Source organism: Clupea harengus, chromosome 15, assembly GCF_900700415.2.
Source record: "Clupea harengus chromosome 15, Ch_v2.0.2, whole genome shotgun sequence".
NCBI lineage: Eukaryota > Metazoa > Chordata > Actinopteri > Clupeiformes > Clupeidae > Clupea > Clupea harengus.
The window spans coordinates 5,910,159-5,928,570 of NC_045166.1; the positions used below are offsets into that span (position 1 = coordinate 5,910,159).

An 18,412-nucleotide genomic window follows, 5' to 3' on the forward strand; every position below is an offset into this window, starting at 1 on the left:
TGCGATACATTTGAGCTAAGTCCCCCCCCCCCCCCCCCCCACTTCCTTTCTAACTATTTATAAACATCATTTTATATCTCATTTGATGCTCCTGTTTAAATTACGATTAATAGAACAGTTCTTTTTTTCTCACAATGGAGAAGTGAACCATGAGCTAAATGACTCTTTTAGTTCCTTCTCAAGCAAATTTATTTATTCTTCAGGATTCTGAGCTGCTTTTGTAGACATACATTCATTCTTAAGGCAGACCTGTGTAGAGGGACAGGGGAAATGATAACAGGGAAAAGATGACTGCCAAAACAAGCTAGGAAAACACACTCGACACAGTCACACACACACACACACACATAGGGATGGGAATCGTTAGCCAAAATCCTTTTCGATTATGCTATCAATACTTAAAAAATATATATATATATATATATTTTTTTTTATTTTTTTTCCGATTCCGCTATACATGCCTTAAAAAATGATTCATTTTTAGATTTTTTTTTTTTTTATTCCGGTATCGATGTAAGTGCAGTTTAGGTATGTCACGCGCACGCAGCTTTGTTTTGTTTTAGACTGCAGCCAACATAGCATCTAGGCAAAGGCGTTCAAAAGTGTGGTTATATTTCACGCAAAAAGACGACCACAGGGCCACTTGCAGTGCTTGCAAAACGTCTCTTGTGTCAAAGGGGGGAAAGCTACCATTACTCCGAAACATTTGTCCATACTGCATGCAATAACTTTGCAGGAATGTCGCGTTTTTGAGCGCTATGGAGTGAAGATAACGTTAATGAATCTCAACCAAGCAACAGCATCGCGGCTAACGTTAGCGCTTCATCTGTTAATATTGAAGGTAAACTCTAACAGTCTATTATGTTAGTGCCATTTGTTTTATTGTGTAAACCAGGTTTCACTTTTTGTTTATGTCAGTTTTATTTTTTAGTTCAAGGTGAATACACTTGTAAAAAAAAAAAACAGCACAGTTATTGGCATGTTCAAATATTATTTAGCACAGCGGTTCTCAAACTCTGGTATATCAAGGACACCTAAACTGCCACAAATTAGACCAGGGAGGGATCCCTATTTGATAAGACTATTTTCCAGGCTCCCCCATCTGAGATTTTTGAGTTTAGATGTTTTATTACAAAAATTGTATGAAACCCATTACCAAATCAGTCATACATTCTGTTACTTATGGTTGGAATTATAGTGAAAACAAATTTGTTGGGACCCCCTGGCACCCCATCAAGGAAAAGGATCCCTAGGCTATGGGTCTCTGGACCTTACTTTGAGAGTTTGTTGACCTATTCTTAGGTTTGTTTTGGGTTATTTAAAACATGTAAATGTATACATACATACTGTATATGCTGTGAAACGTCTATTCAGAGAATATTATATAAAAGAAAATTAATGTAAATAAACTCGTTTGTATAAAATAATCGATAAGAGAATCGATAAGGAATCGAATCGATAAGAAAGAATCGTTATGGAATCGGAATCGTTAAAATCTTATCAATTCTCATCCCTACACACACACACACACACTCGACACAGATGCACACACTCTCACACACACACACACACACACACACACACACACACACACACACACACACACACACACACACACACACACACACACACACACACACTCGACACAGATGCACACAGTCACAAACACACAGAGAGAGAGAGAGACATGGTAACTCACAAAAATACACACAAGCAAAAACACACACTTATATAGACACATACGCTAACATAAACACATACACACACGCACACACACATATACTGTATATACACAAATGCTCACACACATACACACACAGAAAGGTTAAGCACGGCCTGGCCTCTATATCTTTCATGAGGTGTAGGTGCAGTGCATGTATTTGGCACTTTCCGCCATTCAATCCACTTTTTGTTTTCCCAAATGTGACTAAGGAAAAGAGCTATTCTGTTGTTTTTACATCAAAAGACCTGAAAAACGCACAGAGCCAGCAGTACCCCATCACAGAGCCAGCAGTACCCCATCCGCCTGCCCCCTACATAGACCCCTGGACCCAGGGGACGCGGGCGGAGCAAAGGAGTGGCCCGGAGTAGCCACGGCCACCATAGACTAAAGTCTGGCCACGGCCACCATAGACTAAAGTCTGGCCACGGCCACCATAGACTAAAGTACGGCCACCATAGACTAAAGTACGGCCACGGCCACCATAGAATAAAGTACGGCCACCATAGACTAAAGTACGGCCACGGCCACCATAGACTAAAGTACGGCCACGGCCACCATAGACTAAAGTCTGGAGACCCCATCGCTTTTCAGGCAGAAGCTTATTTTTAGGAACCATTCCTCCATGAAGCTTCGGCCTGAGCTCCAGCCTCCAAAGCCTTCACCGCGTCTTCAGTGGTGTTTATGAATCGAAAATCTAGTTTTGGTTGTCAAGCACATCGTGGTGATCAGCCAATAAAACAATTATATTTCTACAAGGCAGGCTTCTGTGGGTTTGTTTGATATAATGTGACAGGAAATGCAACCTTAAAAGGGGTAAGTAATTCACGTTGTGGGAACAGGTCTGTTCGCCCCCAATCATGTGTTGCTGATGTTGACAAATAAATGATTTAAAATGTATCTGGTCTCGTAGTGCCACTGCTTTTATAATACATCTGTTTAGTTGTAGGCTATTCTTAGTAGCCTATTGGTTATGCAGGAAAAATGGCTTCAAAACGACCTAGCATCTAGTAACTTTCTGTCTCAAAATACTTGAAAAGGGTGAGGTCAAACACTATAACGGTAAATATTTCCTCCTTCAGTGTTTTCACGGTTGCGAGGTAGGGTAACTTAACAAGATTATTCCGTGCTATCACTCAAAAAACAGCAAAACCTGGACTTGCTTTTCACCTAAGCAGAACACAAACTGACTTTGGCCTACAACACTATGCCACGCAGAAAAAAAAACATTAACGAGACATCAGTTTCTGTGTCACCCCTAGGTGAGTGATAGTCTCAGCCTGGCCGCCCCTATAAAAAATGGTCCGGCTCTGCCACTGCTGGGGTTATGAGGTGTGTGTGTGTGTGTGTGTGTGTGTGTGTGTGTGTGTGTGTGTGTGTGTGTGTGTGTGTGTGTGTGTGTAGGGAGGGGGGTGAGTGGTGTCTGTGTCCACCTGCCCGTTTGAACTGTTTGTGTTGGAGACAAGAGGACATGTTGGGCCCCAGGGTCTGCCTCCTATCTCTGGCCTGCCTCCTCTCTCTGGCCTGCCTCCCAACATTAAGCCATTAGAGGCGAGAGGGGGAGCTGCAGCGGGGTGGGGTGGGGTGGGGGGGGGAGATGGGAAGAAAGAGCTGTAGTGATGGGTGGTGCGTCGGGGGGGTTGGAGAGAAAAAGAAAAAAGACGGCGTACCTTTAGCTGTGACACCAGGCGGAACAGAGCTACGAATAGCAGCTCATAATTGCCCCCTCAAGGGTGCAGGCCGAAGCCCAACTCTCCTAACCCCCCCCCCCCCAGTCCACTACCCCCTCAACCAAAAGAGCATCCTATCTGACACAGTCATGGCTGTTTGAGCAGCAGTGCTGGAGCAGAGAGGAGGGTTGAGTGCGGTCGCTCCCTAGTGCTCCAGCGAGTCCTTCTTTATGAGCTCTGAGTTCCATTAGCCAGTCACGCTCTGGAGGCTGATGATGCTGGAGCGATATGCAGAGGTGGAGCGATTATGGGAATTGCAGTAGCTTTTTTACTACACGAACCCGGGCGGCTGGGGTTACCTGTGCAACACCAGTGTTTTGTTGCTCTACACATGGCATTCAAAATAATGTACATTAGTTAGAGGAACAATGATGCACTTTTATCTTACTTACTTGTATCTGTATGCATCTAGCGGTTCGGCTTGAAAATGAGTAACGGTGACAGAGGACGCTCTGACGCTGGGCATCTCACTTTCAGTATCATACTTCTCATCTCTTTATGTCTTAATGGACCCTGGCACATCAGAACTGGAGGCTACTTCTCCATAGATGTGTGTATATCTCAGTATATCTCCTGTTAACCCTCTGAGGACTGAGGATATTTTCAAACACTCTGATGATTTGAACACGCTCTGATATTTTTGAAAATGTAAACAACTGGAACACAGCGGGTTTCTGGATCTCATCTTGGATGAATCCTCTACAGCAGAGTAAATACAGCTTAGTAGAACAGAACCCCCATGATTTTGACATACTGTATATATGTACATACTGTACATTGTTGTTATATAACGTCTACATAGAGAATCTTTGCTGACCATCTCCTTCTTGAGTAGAAACTCGTGTACACAGCATCTTGTAGCAGCGTGGTTATATACATGTAACGAAATCCAAGTTAAATTCAGGCCTCTCTAATTGGCTGGCATACCTTCAACACAGTTGTACGTTGCCATGATAAATGTACTCTGCAGGGGGGCACTGTGGCGCAAGCAGCAGCAGCCCGACCATATACGGGCTTGAATCCGACCCGCTGTCATTTCCTGATCCCACTCCCCACCTCTTCTCTCCATCTCATTTCCTGTCCAAACCTTCACTGTCCTATCGATTAAAAAGGCAAAAAGCCCAAAAACAAATCTGAAAAATAAAATAAAAAATGTACTACTGCTGCGGCGTGCATGATTTTAGGCGGCTGTGGTGGTGGTATTAAAACCTCCCAGCTGGAGTTTTATGCTCACTGTGCTGCTGGGGGCCAGAACATGTGGGAGATGTGCCGTCCACTCACCCTCAAACCTGCGCTGATCAATACCTCCATACAAACACCCATTATGTTCTTTCAGTCTTGCTTGTCTTTGTCTCTGGCATGGTGGGTTGCACTCAGGCACAGTTTTACACAATTGCTAACGGGTGAACTGTGGTTTCTAGGCGTCCAGAATAACTCTGCTAGAGCTTGTAGAGCACCTGGCCATTTGGAAACCAGCGCAAAGAAAATTACTGTGACATTTTCCTCTAGCAGTAGAGACTGTGCCGGTAGCTCACATAAAAAGCCTCTGTAATTATACTCTTTATGTGCCTGTGTACTGAGAGTAGGGTTATTGACACCGATATGTCAATGTGGCTGTTCTCCTTCACTGAAATGGGCATTATCCCCTAACGACAACGTCGTTGACACCAACTTGTTTGCGTCCAATACAGTCACAGCGCTATCCTGGTCCGATTTTTGGCGGTTCTTTTGGCGCCAATCCCTGTTCCGTCTCCTGGTCGCCCGGGCAGGCTGGCCCTCCTCTGGCCTCTGGTGACTACCTGTCGCCGCTCCCTTGACCGGCAGGATTACGGTGATGCCGGATCTCCATGGCCATCCAATTTCATTTTGTATTGTTTATTCATTTATTTATTCAACATGTTCAATCAGTGCCAAAGCCACTAAGCTGCTTTGCTTGGGTGTGGAAAAGGGAAGGGTGGTGGTGGTGGTGGAGGGGAGGGGGAGGGGCTGGTAGGGTTGTACGTGATTCTGGATGTCAATGAAGCTGCTGTTTTAGTTATTGGATTTATCCATTTTTTATGTGAGGCCTGGTTTGGACATGCAGACATGCAGAGCCTTGGGTGTGGCGAGAGGCGTTGTGATGTTGTGATGTTGTGGTGTTGTTGTGTTTATAGGGGTCCTGGCATCATTACAGTAACAACACTTAGTGGCTCATTGATTAAACAGCTAGAGCATTAGCAAAGAAACATACAAACATTTGCATTACGCTGTAATAATAACAGCTTCTCTCTCTCTCTCTCTCTCTCTCTTGCTCTCCTCCACTTTCCATTTCTCTCTCACTTCCTCTACCTCCCTTCCTCCCTTTCTCTCTCCCTTTCTTTCTCTCCCTTTCTCTCTCTCTCTCCCTTTCTCTCTCTCTCTCTCTCCCACTCACTCATAGCCGAGCATCTACCCACTCTGCAGTGAGTAGCAGACCTGTGGTGCGATGGAGCGGTTCCAGATTTGATCAAGGGACATTAAGCTAGTCTATTCACACGGCCCACAATGAAACCTGCGAGAGAAAAAAAGGTCCAGGTATTTTTCTTTTTTTCGCAAACTCAGCCAACGTAAACCCCTTTTTTACGGGCTCATAAAAAATTTCATTCCGGTAAATATTTAAGTCGTAATACCTTTTAATAAGCTGGCAAAAGCCGGGTGTTTCATGAAGTTGATTTGAATGAGAGAGCACTTTTTAATTTGATACCGTCGGGCTCCCCAGAGCACATTTCTGGCCACGCTGAAAGGAGGGGAGGGAGCTGCGACTCTGTACCCAAGCCAAAAAGAGTTAAAAAGAGCATAAATCCAGGTGATTAACTCTCATCTGCACAGGCGGAAGGCCAGGTGTTTACTGAGCCTTAAATCCCTCATCCAGATAGGAAGCTATGCTATCCTTAAGTGTTAAATACATAAATAAAGGAATGTAAATAATGAAATAAAGAAATGGGCAGAGGGACTGGGGGAATAGTAAATCTAGCATCTGTAGGAACTACAATGGGCCTCCTTGTGAATGGGTGGCTGTGCTCTGTGAGTATGTACCTATTCTCCCCGTGGCTGTGCTCTGTGAGTATGTACCTGTCGGTAGACGAAGGGTAGACCCTAGACGATAGGCCTACCGGATGTAATTCTAGAATGTTTTATTGGTTAAGATTAGTTACCAGGCAGGAACGGAAAACACCTTTGGCTAATACCAGGACCTTTACTTTTTCGCTGAGCTACAATGTCGTTTGCCTGACTTTTAATGTGGTGTCACGTTTAACATTGCTGTTCAACATTAATAGCAACTGAATTACACTTGTGTTAGGTGTAATCTGTAGCGGTAAATAACATAAACGTCAATAACGTGAGTGATTGATAAAGGATATATGTTACACAGTATCTTATGTGAGCTAACTACCTATCGTAACGGTGTTAATTATCGGACGGCGTGTGTTATCGGCAAACTTTCATGTTGTCATGTTAATCCATTAGTAAACTGAAGAATTTACATCCGGTAGGCCGATCCTCTTGGGTCTACTCTTCGTCTACCCACAGTACCTATTCTCCCCGTGGCTGTGCTCACCACTAGTGCTCACCTGGTGAAGGGGAGGAAGTATTCAGCTGCGTAGCTGGTCACCACGGAAATTATTTGAACAGGCAGAGGATAGGAGCATTGTTCAAAGCCCCTGATCAGCAATTGATCGTGTGTGTGTGTGTGTGTATGTGTGTGTGTGTGTGCGTGTGTGTGTGCGTGGGTGTTTGTGTGTGTAGGTGTGTGTGTGTCGGGGCGATCTGCTCTGGGTGGTGGAGCTATTCCCATTTGGGGAGTTTCGTCAGGACCCGGATCAGCTGAAGGTCAAGGGTCGGAGTGATGAAAAGGCGCGTCACATTCCAATACACTGCCCTGAGCTGCTCAGGGTGCCTTCACAACAGCGCTCGCATTTCCTGTAAAAACTTTTTTTAATTGGTCCAGTGACAGCTCCTCTCCCATCGGACTGTTTTCATCGTTTCTGTGCTTCACCTGCTTTGCCGGGCGGATGACATGCGTGGCCCGCGACTGTGGATCAGTCATTCTCTTGACGGCCATTTCACTGCCTCTATTGATTTATAGAAGGGATTGATTTAGGAGGTGGCCCTTCTCAAGCAGGAGGTCTGATTCCAGCACTTGTTTATGAAGCCATTACCGACCTCTTAGTCACAGAGGGGGAAGAGAGAGGTACGATGCATGCAGTTACTTTTTGTTCACCGTCACCAGCGCTGCCACAATCAGCTCCCGAGCACATTGACTTCCTGTCGGCGGGCGGAAAAACAGTGTGTTGTTGTTTCCCGTTTCTATTTATGTTTTTTTAAGACAGCGTTTCCTCGATGAATGTTTCATACATCTCCCGCCGTGTTTATTAAGCTAATGAAAAGGCGGAAAGGGGAAGGGGTGTGGGGTATATGTGGGGGGGGGGTTAGGGTTTGCGGGATGAAATCCGGCTCAACATGTTTTATGGATCAAAGACACAATAAGGTCTCGGCTCCGCGGGTTGTGTGCTTTTCACCCAATTAGCCGTATCTTTGACAGCCCTAGGGCTGCCCCCCCAGCCCCTACTCAACACACCCCCCCCCCCGTCCGCCCCGTCCGCCCCCCTCCACCTACCCCCATCACCTCCTACCCATCCATGCACGAATATGATCATAATCATATTAACAACTATATCCTTGCCTCTACTCACATATATATTAATCTTCAACACCCTCTACACACACACACACACACACACACACACACACACACACACACACACACACACACACACACACACACACACACACAAACACACACACACACACACACGCAGTGCCACCCCCAGGCCCTCACAGTTGATAACACTCTGAACAGAACGACGGTGGAAGAATGCTGAGCTGCCGTACATTTTTATATTCATATCCAATCCGGTGCTGTTGTCTAGAAAGGGAACCGTTAGTATTTATCATCTTTTGCATCGTGGATGTGTGTGTTTCCATACAACTCTGACCCAGTCTCCTGCTCTCAGCATCAGATGTGCAAGGCAGGGAATAATGATTTTTGAAATATCTGTGTGGGCTCTCAGACTCAAACCCCCACCTTTTAAACATCAAAAACGCTCTCTTAAACCAACCAGCTACAATCCGCATAGGAGCAATGAATGAAAGGGCACATGGTTCTGTAATTCTGAAAGGTGTGGTGGAGCCTTCTTACACACACACACACACACACACACACACACACACACACATACACACACTTCCCCATCACTCTCTTTTTTCTCCGAACGCGGATCGGTTAACTGTTAACGCCACAAGGACATTGCTCGGAAAAAGCGCCGCTGTGCACCTTTGCCCGCCGTGGGTTTGATAGGGGCCATAATTGATGTACATAAAGAAGGAGAGCGAGTCTCCGAAGGCATGTCCCTGCTCTACCCCACCCTCTGGGACTGGAGCCATTTAACACCAAAGAAATGAACTGCCAGAACTGGGAGGGAGGGAGGGAAAATAGAAAGAAAAATATGAGTCAGTGTTTTCTTTCTATTGCCATAAAAACAGAGCATGTTGTCCCTGTACACCTCCCGTCCAATTTCTTTTATTTCTTTTTATTTATTTATTTTTTGGTGAGTGACTTTTGTGAGTCTCTGTTTGGGCTGCAAACTGTTCCTTTATGGGGAGAAATCAATCGCAAACAAAGATATACAAATATACCTGCTTTATAAAATGTCTCACAGAGGAAAAGGAAAATGGAAATTCTGTACTGCAAAAAACAACCCTCGAAAAAAAAGGGGGAGTGAGATGGCATGTCAGATCGACAGAAGATTACCTCAGAGAGAGAGAGAGAGAGAGAGGGAAAGAGAGAGAGAGAGAGAGGGAGAGAGAGAGAGGGAGAGAGAGAGAGATAGGGAGGGAGAGAGCGAGAGAGAGAGAGAGAGAGAGAGAGAGAGAGCGGGTGGGTACTCTCCCCTCCTCTCCTCATCAGAAAGAGCTCCTTGTCTTAATACCATCGGTGTAGATGGCACCATCATGGCAAATCCCCACTCTAATTAAATACCTCTCTGTCACAGTAACAACTGCGCCTTGGCTCCAAGATGGAGGCTCGGGCTAGTTCTACTGTCTCTGGGAATGCACTTGTCGTTGTTGATTGACAGCGAAGGCTAGCAGTAGGAGATTTCTGATATTTCTTCCTTAGAAATCACATGAAAAGGATGCATCTGGATTATATTCTTCCCCTGCATCCCGTGTCTGTGGTAATCCTCTCTGCTTTTGTGTGTGATTCCTGCGTCTTAACACCCCATCTATATTCAGGCTTCACCATAGCCTCAAAATGAATTCCCCAAACATCCAGGGCCTCTGTGTTATTCTTTTGTGCAAGAAAATATTTACTCTCTCTCTCTCTCTCTCTCTCTCTCTCTCTCTCTTTCTATCCAAGTCTATATCTCATTTTATTTCTTAGTATCTCTCTATTATTTGCTGTCTTTGTTGACACATACATTTATTACTATTGGCAACCCATGCAGACACGCGCGCAGACACACACACAGACACACACACAAACCACACACACACACACACTCACACACACACACACACACACACACAGACACACACACAAACCACACACACACACACACACTCACACACACACATAGGCACACACACACACATACACACACTAACACACACACAGTCCAAATACACTTCTGGACTGTGTTGTCAGCTGCATCCAAGGCCATTTATTTACATTTGCTCCAGTATTCATGCTCAGTACCCCACCCTACACACACACACACACACACACACACACACACACACACACACACACACACACACACACAGACACACACACACACACATAGACACACACACACAAACAGACACACACACACACACACACACACATACACACACACACACATACAGACACACACACACACACACATACACACACACACAGACACACACACACACACACACATACAGACACACACACACACACACACACACACACACACACATACAGACACACACACACAGACACACACACACACACACACACACACACAGACACACACACACACACACACACACACACACACACACACATACAGACACACACACACACACACACACACATACAGACACACACACACACACACACACACACGCACACACACACACACACATACAGACACACACACACACACACATACAGACACACACACACACACACACACACACACAGAGACATGTTTCTGACAGATTCATTCAAATGAAGCCTCCAGCCAGGGGCTTGGGCTCGCCTGACTCGGCTGTTAAAGAGGCGGCCCGCCGCGGAGCGTGCCTCGCGGCACAGTAGGCAATTAAACACAACGCATTAGCAAACACACACACACACACACGCACATACACACACAAACACTACACATTATCAAAAAACACACACACACACACACACACAAACGCACGCACACACACACAGACTACGCATTATCAAAAACGCGCTATTGGCTTTATTTCTTCTCCTACTAGCGATGGGCTTGTTATGGACAGAGGCGTCTCAGACAAGCAGAGGCCTCACCTCGCACAGTGGAGCGCCTTCCTCAGCTCATTTACCCCCCCACCCCCACCGCACCCCCCACCCCCCACCCCCCTTTGGATGGTAACCGAAGCTGGTGAGGATTCGGCCCAGATGTGGCAGACCACCCCCGCCCCCGGCCCCCACCCCCCCCCCAGGATAAATGAGCTGCGTTTTAATGATGATGGAGGAACGCTAAACAAGTTTATCCTGCCCGATAATTAAGAGATAACCTCACTGGAATAGCAATCTGCCGAGTATAGAACGGCGCGCTCCCTCTCCTCGCTGTTGGGCTCAATGCTGATGAATTTAAAGCAACTTAATTATCCCTTATTGAGGAAACGCAATCATTCTTTATCAGGAAGTCAGCTCACATAGGCTTTTATTGCAGATTTAATTTGGTCAACAAAAACTAACATCTTAATATCTTTAAGCTGTAGGCGCTCCACACACAGCAAAACACTGCAATGCAACACTGTTTACAGTAATAGATATACTATAGATGCAAACAGTTCAAGTACATACATACATACATCTACATACATACATCTACATACAGTACACATACATCCAGTATACACATTCATAAATGCACATATATACATATACATTGACAAATATATATACATACACATAAACATATGATAGTGGAAGCCGAAGGTATAACCCAAAATATTGCCACATGTAGACACAATTTGTCTTAGTACAAGTGCATGTCCTGCCGTGGTCACTGAACCAACGAAATATAACCTTGTTTTGTAAGGAGCAAGCTATGATCGTACCCAAGTACACACATATATACACACACGCACTCACACACACATACACCCACATACAAAGAACGCGTGTAAGACAAACATTTGGGTCAAGGGGTCTTCCAGTGCAGAGTAAATATTTACACAGAAGACTCCCAGTGTCGTGTGTGTGTGTGTGTGTGTGTGTGTGTGTGTGTGTGTGTCTGTGTAAGTGTCTCTTTTAATGGGGCAATTACACTCTGGACCAGGGGGCTCTGAGATGTCATGCCAAGAACCTAACATGGCAGAGGCAGCATAGCATGCTAATGTTTTCAATTACTTCATTTTTACACCTAGCATCAGATTATACACACACACACACACACACACACACACACGCGCACACACACACACACACACACATACACACACACACACCCACACAGGGCCTCGAGTCGCCATATACACTGCACACACACACACACACACACACACACATACACACACACACACCCACACAGGGCCTCGAGTCGCCATATACACTGCACACACACACACACACACACACACGCACACACACACACACAGGGCCTCGAGTCGCTATATACACTGCACACACACACACACGCGCGCGCGCACACACACACACACACACACACAGGGCCTCGAGTCGCCATATACACTGCGCACGCACACACACACACACACACACACACACACACACACACACACACACACACACACAGGGCCTCGAGTCGCCATATACACTGCAAAAGAATGGGCCAAGGTCATTGCAATGCTATTATTCCAGGTAGCGCTAGTGAATAATATATACATGTATATAGGCTTTGCCTTCACTATACTGCAATTCATCGAAGAGATAAAGCATCTGCAGACTGTATGTAAATGCATCCACGCTGCATATAGATGGCTGGAGTTAGCATGGGAATGTGTGTGTGTGTGTGTGTGTGTGTGTGTGTGTGTGTGTGTGTGTGTGTGTATGTGTGTGTGTGTGTGTTGTGGGAGCCTGGCCTTGCAAGGGCAAACAGTGGGTACACAAAGTGGAAAAAGAGAAGTCAGACACAGGAGTTGCGGTGAACAGAACTTAGGTTTATTGTACAAACTGAAGGGGGAAAAGGGAGGGGGCGCAAAAAGGTAACTCAGAAAATCTTCACCGGTCTGGCCGTCGGCGTCAGGGGCTCCGTCGGGCTCTTCCCTGAGGCAAGAGAGAGATAGAGAGCGATTACTCGTCTTCAGTAATATATAAGGCAGGCCGCGGGCCTCTTACCCTGAGACTGTCTTGGAAGGCGTCTGGTTCTCACTCCTCTGTAGCGCAATACAGTCTGGCTTCCGTATCCTCTGGTTGAGTTTAAAAAGGCTCCTGATTGCCTGGTTGATTGAGTGCACCTGGGAGGGACAACCAGAGACACCTGGGTGGGGAGGAGTTCCCTATGCGAATCCTCTGGGGTAGTACCGCCCATCCAGCACCATGCCTCTTAATCGCCTTCGTTTGGCTGTACTCAGCCATGTGGGGCACTGCTCACCGGCTGGGCCATCACAGTGTGTGTGTGTGTGTGTATGTTGTTTAGAATATAAACCATACACCCACACATGCGCACACACACACACACACACACACACACACACACACACACACACACACACACACACACACATGTAAAACAGACAGGTGCAATATATCATAGGTAAAGTGGGGTACACGGAAAAAAAGAGAGGTTTCCAGTCGGCTTTGGGGACTCCATACTGGATGGCGTGATGGATGCGGCCTCTTCCCACGCGTAGGTGTTTGTCAGCAGCCACCCACGCTCTTTGTGGGGCTCGACACCATGTTCAGGCGATGTCACTTTGATTAGGAGCTCGGTCGCTCACAATTTCCTGATAAGCTGGTGCCCTCAGTCACAGTAATGGCATCCATTTGCCGGCTGACATGGCGGCAGGGGATTGATGAGTGTACTGTGGCTGCACTCTCTCCCACTCACTCTCTCTCTCTCTCTCTCTCTCTCTCTCTCTCTCTCTCTCCTTCTCTCCCTCTTTCTCCCTCTCTTTCTCCCTCTCTTTTTCCCTCTCTCTCTCCCACTCTCCCTCTCTCTCCCTCTCTCTCTCTCTCAGAATGAGAGAGCGGGACCTTGAGAGGCCAGAGGGCATGATGGGCTTTCATCAATAAAGGTGTTGCATCCACACACACAAACACCCAAATACACACTACACATACACACATTCACACAAACACCCAAATACACACTACACATACACACATTCACACACACACACCCAAATACACACTACACATACACACATTCACACACACACCCAAATACACACTACACATACACACATTCACACACACACCCAAATACACACTACACATACACACATTCACACACACACCCAAATACACACTACACATACACACATTCACACACACACCCAAATACACACTACACATACACACATACACACAAACACCCAAATACACACTACACATACACACATACACACACACACAAATACACACTACACATACACACATTCACACACACACCCAAATACACGCTACACATACACACATTCACACACACACCCAAATACACGCTACACATACACACCTACATGGTATGCCAACAGTGCATTTGTAAGGGCAAGAGAAGCAACAAATGATACTTTAGGGTTTTTTTTCCCCCATTGATGCTCCCTCATAGCAGGCTGCATTTGTTTTCTTCCCCGTAATGCATAGTTATCGTTCAGCACTTGAAGGAGAGGTCACTGAACATCCATAGCTCACTTCTGCAACCATAGCCCTCAGAGATACTACTGTAGAGCTCACAGGGTTGGGCTGCTGAAACTGTCTGCAACAAACAACACTCTGAGGAGAGAGATAGCGAGAGAGAGAGAGAGAGAGAGAGAGAGAGAGAGAGAGAGAGGGAGAGAGAGACGACGTAAAGGCTCTCAAACTGCTCGGTAGGTATTTATAATTCAAGTCTGTCCAGATGCACAGAATGGCCTTTCAACTGAAGGAATCTCACAACAAACTTATGAGGGACTAATAAAGGTGTCCGGTCAGTAAACACAAGAGAGGAATGACTACGCTATTATCAGTTTAATATTTTAATTTATCTGGCTTTTGCAGGGCAACTTCTCTGGCAGTTAGAACAAATACATCTGGGGTTTTTTCAGTCCAATGCTTCCATATGCAATACCTAGTTCTATTCTATTTCAATTATATTTCTATTCTAGTTCTAGTTCTATTCTAGTTCTAGTTCTTGTAGAGGTCTGCTATAGAAATGTTCACTTTCAGATGGTTTAAACACAGGACCATTCCTCTGTGGGGGTAGGTTTTTTCTATTAATGGTAACTGTGTTGCTTTAATGCAGTTTTTAATTCATATTCATTTGCGTATGATTACTCTAATGCCATTTACAAGTGAATGAGTGTGCTTTTCCCTTTAATGCAATGTGAGAGTTTTATATTGTGTGGAATAAATAGTTAAGGCCCCCTCAGGGCCGAAGCGTGCTACGGTTTTCACTGAGCGGGCCTGTTTTGTTTTGTTTTTTAAAGATGTAAATGTTGTTCTTTTTCTCAACGTTGGGGGAAAGAAAAAGACATCCACTAGTTAAAAGGGGATATATAAAGAGAGAGAGAGTGGCAGACTAGAGTGTAGAGATAGATAGAGGCAAGTTGCGCTGATAGAGGAAAGTTGTGCTTCCCGTCTTATACATATGCATAAATGGGAGGGTATAAGGGGGTGTTCACCGCAAAAAGATGGGAGGAGATGTGTAAAGTGCACCTAATTATATATTCCGTGGTATTTACTAAGACTGCCTGACAAAAGCGCGTCTCTAATTTCCGTGAGAATTCTCTGCCTCATAAAAGCAGGTCTAAACCAGGTCTGTTCCATTTGTAACGAAACAACAGGTGTTTTAGCATGACATATCAGCTGCAAAATTAAAACTATGTGTGTGCGAGAAATTTGTCGCAATTTGTCCATTTAAGTTCACAACGGGGTACCAGACCATACATACCTTGAATAGAGGGCTCTGCGGTATCGATACCCCCTCCACACCCTCCACCTGTTCAGAAACCAGTGTTTGTTGGACGACATCTTCTAAGATGTTTAATGGTTCGGATTTTGGGGGGCCTGAGCCGGTCATCCTGGTCTGAGCTCGGTTGAATGCCACTTTTTCTTTTGTCCGTCTCTTTATATCCTTTTTTCACTTCCTCCACCTCCCGCCGCGTAGATGACAACTCATTGATTTTATTTGGAATAGTCTGCCAGATAGCATTTTTCTCCGAAGGCAATGTATTTCTGCCTTGTACTGTATTTAAGTTTGCTGTAACCTCGTGAACCAAAAGCTCTAATTCTAATTCTAATTCTAATTCTAACTCATCATCCATGGTGGCAGGTACACGCAGGCCATTTCTCCTGTCTTTTAGCAGCGCTCTAATAACACTAGAGGGCGGAGTGAGGCGCTGATTACGCAACGAGGTTCTTGTTTGATAAATACTACGCAAAATTTGGAAAAACACATTGTGCGCTGTATGCCGTTTGGCAAAGGCCCTAATTGCGCTGCGCTCGCAAATGTTAGTAATGAGGCCCACAGTGTCTTGGCAGGTTTTTTTCTTCCTCTCTTTCTCTGTCTCGCGCTCTCTCTTATTTTTTGGAGGTGTGGCAAACTCCCTCTCTCCCGCTCCTTTCTCCCTTATCTGTCCTGTGGTATAAATCCCATCCGTAGGGTTTGCGTGGCGATTTCCCCCCGCCAAGCGCGTGCCAGCGTGGCATGAGTTATGCCCTGTCAGTGGGCGTGTGACGGATGGGCACTGTCTGCTGCAGTGGCCTGGCCACGCTAACGGGACCCAGGGTTGGGCAAGGTCCAAATGAGAGGATGACCCTGGGAGAGAGAGGAGAGAGATGCAGGGAGAATGATAGAGTGAGTGGAGGGTGATATTGAGAGGAGAGACAGACCCTCGGAAGAGTAGTGAGAGAGAGAGAGATATGGAGAAGGAATGACTGAGTGGGTAGAAGAGGATACTGAAGGGGAGAGATAGACCCCACGGGAGAGGAGAGAGAGTTAGAGAGAGCGAGAGAGAGAGAGAAGGATGGGGAGAGAGTGAGAGAGAGCGAGAGAGAGAGAGAAGGATGGGGAGAGACAGACCCCACGGGAGAGGAGAGAGAGAGATGGAGAAGGAATGACTGAGTAGCTACAGAGTAATAAGCGAGGGGGAGAGGGAGGAGGAGGGGACAGACAGACCCTTTAAAGAGCAGAGAGAGAGAGAGTGAGAGAGAGAGAGAGAGAGAGAGAGAAGGATGGGGAGAGACAGACCCCACGGGAGAGAGAGAGAGAGAGAGTTAGAGAGAGAGAGAGAGAGAGGAAGGATGGGGACATGAAAAAGAGGGGGAGAACAACAGAGGGAGGAGAGGAGAGACAAGCAGGCCCTGCAAAGACAAGAGAGAGTGAGAGTGTGAGGGAACAAGTGAGATAGTGGGAGGATGGCGGGGTAGGGTGGGGGGTGGGGGCGGGGGGGGGGGGGGGTGACACCAAGAGGATAGCGCATGGGAGCAGAAGAAAGGGCAAAAGGAATGGAAGGAGGATGACTGAGGAGGGAGGGGTGAGAGAGAGGGAAGAGACGTGTCAAGAGACATTCAGAGATAGGGAGAGGGTTAGAGCCACTTGAGACAGACAGCTCAACAGAGACACAAGACGGCAAGAGAGAGAATGAGACACAGAGAGAAAAAGAGACAGAGAGAGAGATGGTCTGCATGTTGCTGAAGTTGTTTGGCTAGTTCGCTTCATCTTTAATGTGACAGTCTAAAGCACATCCTGACAAATAGGCTTTAGGTTCGGGTTCTGGGAGCAATCCGAGGCAAGCAGCCTGCCTCTGCATAAACAAAACAAACACCGGTGAGCCAAACAATCTGGCTTTAACCTTCTTCCTCATCAGTATATCTCCCTCTTGTCTTAACTTACCCGAATCTAATGCGCCCAGACCAAACTAATGTGCACTCCTTCCGCGGTCCGAGTATGTGTTTTCAAATTAGGTCAACTAACTAATGACGCACATTTATTTTGGGGGTGCAAACACAATTCAGCAGGGGTGTGAATGGAATTACTCGTGGTTAATTGGCCCGCAAAACAACAACCGTCAGTGACGGCCGCGGGGGTGTGTGCGCTCAGCAGCAGTAGCGCCAGTGGCGTTAGCGTTAGCATCGGCGTTTCAAACGGAGGCACAAATCAATGCAGAGTTTTATTAGCTTTTCATTAGCACTCGAGGTGAGGAGCTCATCCACAGAGAGAGAGGAGCTGAGCGCGTAAATGAATGCTAACGCATGGCTGTGCCCTTTCTCCACCCCCCCCCCCCCCCCCCCCCCCACAACACACACACACACACACACACACACACCCCTCATCTCATCTCATCTCCTCTCCTCTCCGCACAGGTCCCAGAGAGATGGTGTCACGATGAAGCCGGGGGCTCCACAGAGGCTGCCGAAGAAGAAGAATGAGCTCTGGAAGATTCCGAGGAAATCTGTGTCTTTTTAAACACGGTAAGGGGTATTTAGTGCGCTCATTACTGCGGGTTCTTGCCTCGCCTAGAGCAAGGCTACCAACAACCAAGGACATCAGTGGAT

The 18,412-nt window shown here is 46.3% G+C and overlaps 1 protein-coding gene across 1 annotated transcript in view; it reads left to right on the forward strand.

The window, feature by feature from the left end:
- Nucleotides 1–18,412, forward strand: part of lrfn2b (leucine rich repeat and fibronectin type III domain containing 2b) — a 100,068-nt gene that overhangs the window by 41,579 nt on the left and 40,077 nt on the right. The window contains exon 3 of the mRNA XM_012826616.3: nucleotides 18,221–18,328. The gene's annotated coding sequence lies outside the window, so the exon portion shown is untranslated. The remainder of the gene's footprint in view (nucleotides 1–18,220; nucleotides 18,329–18,412) is intronic.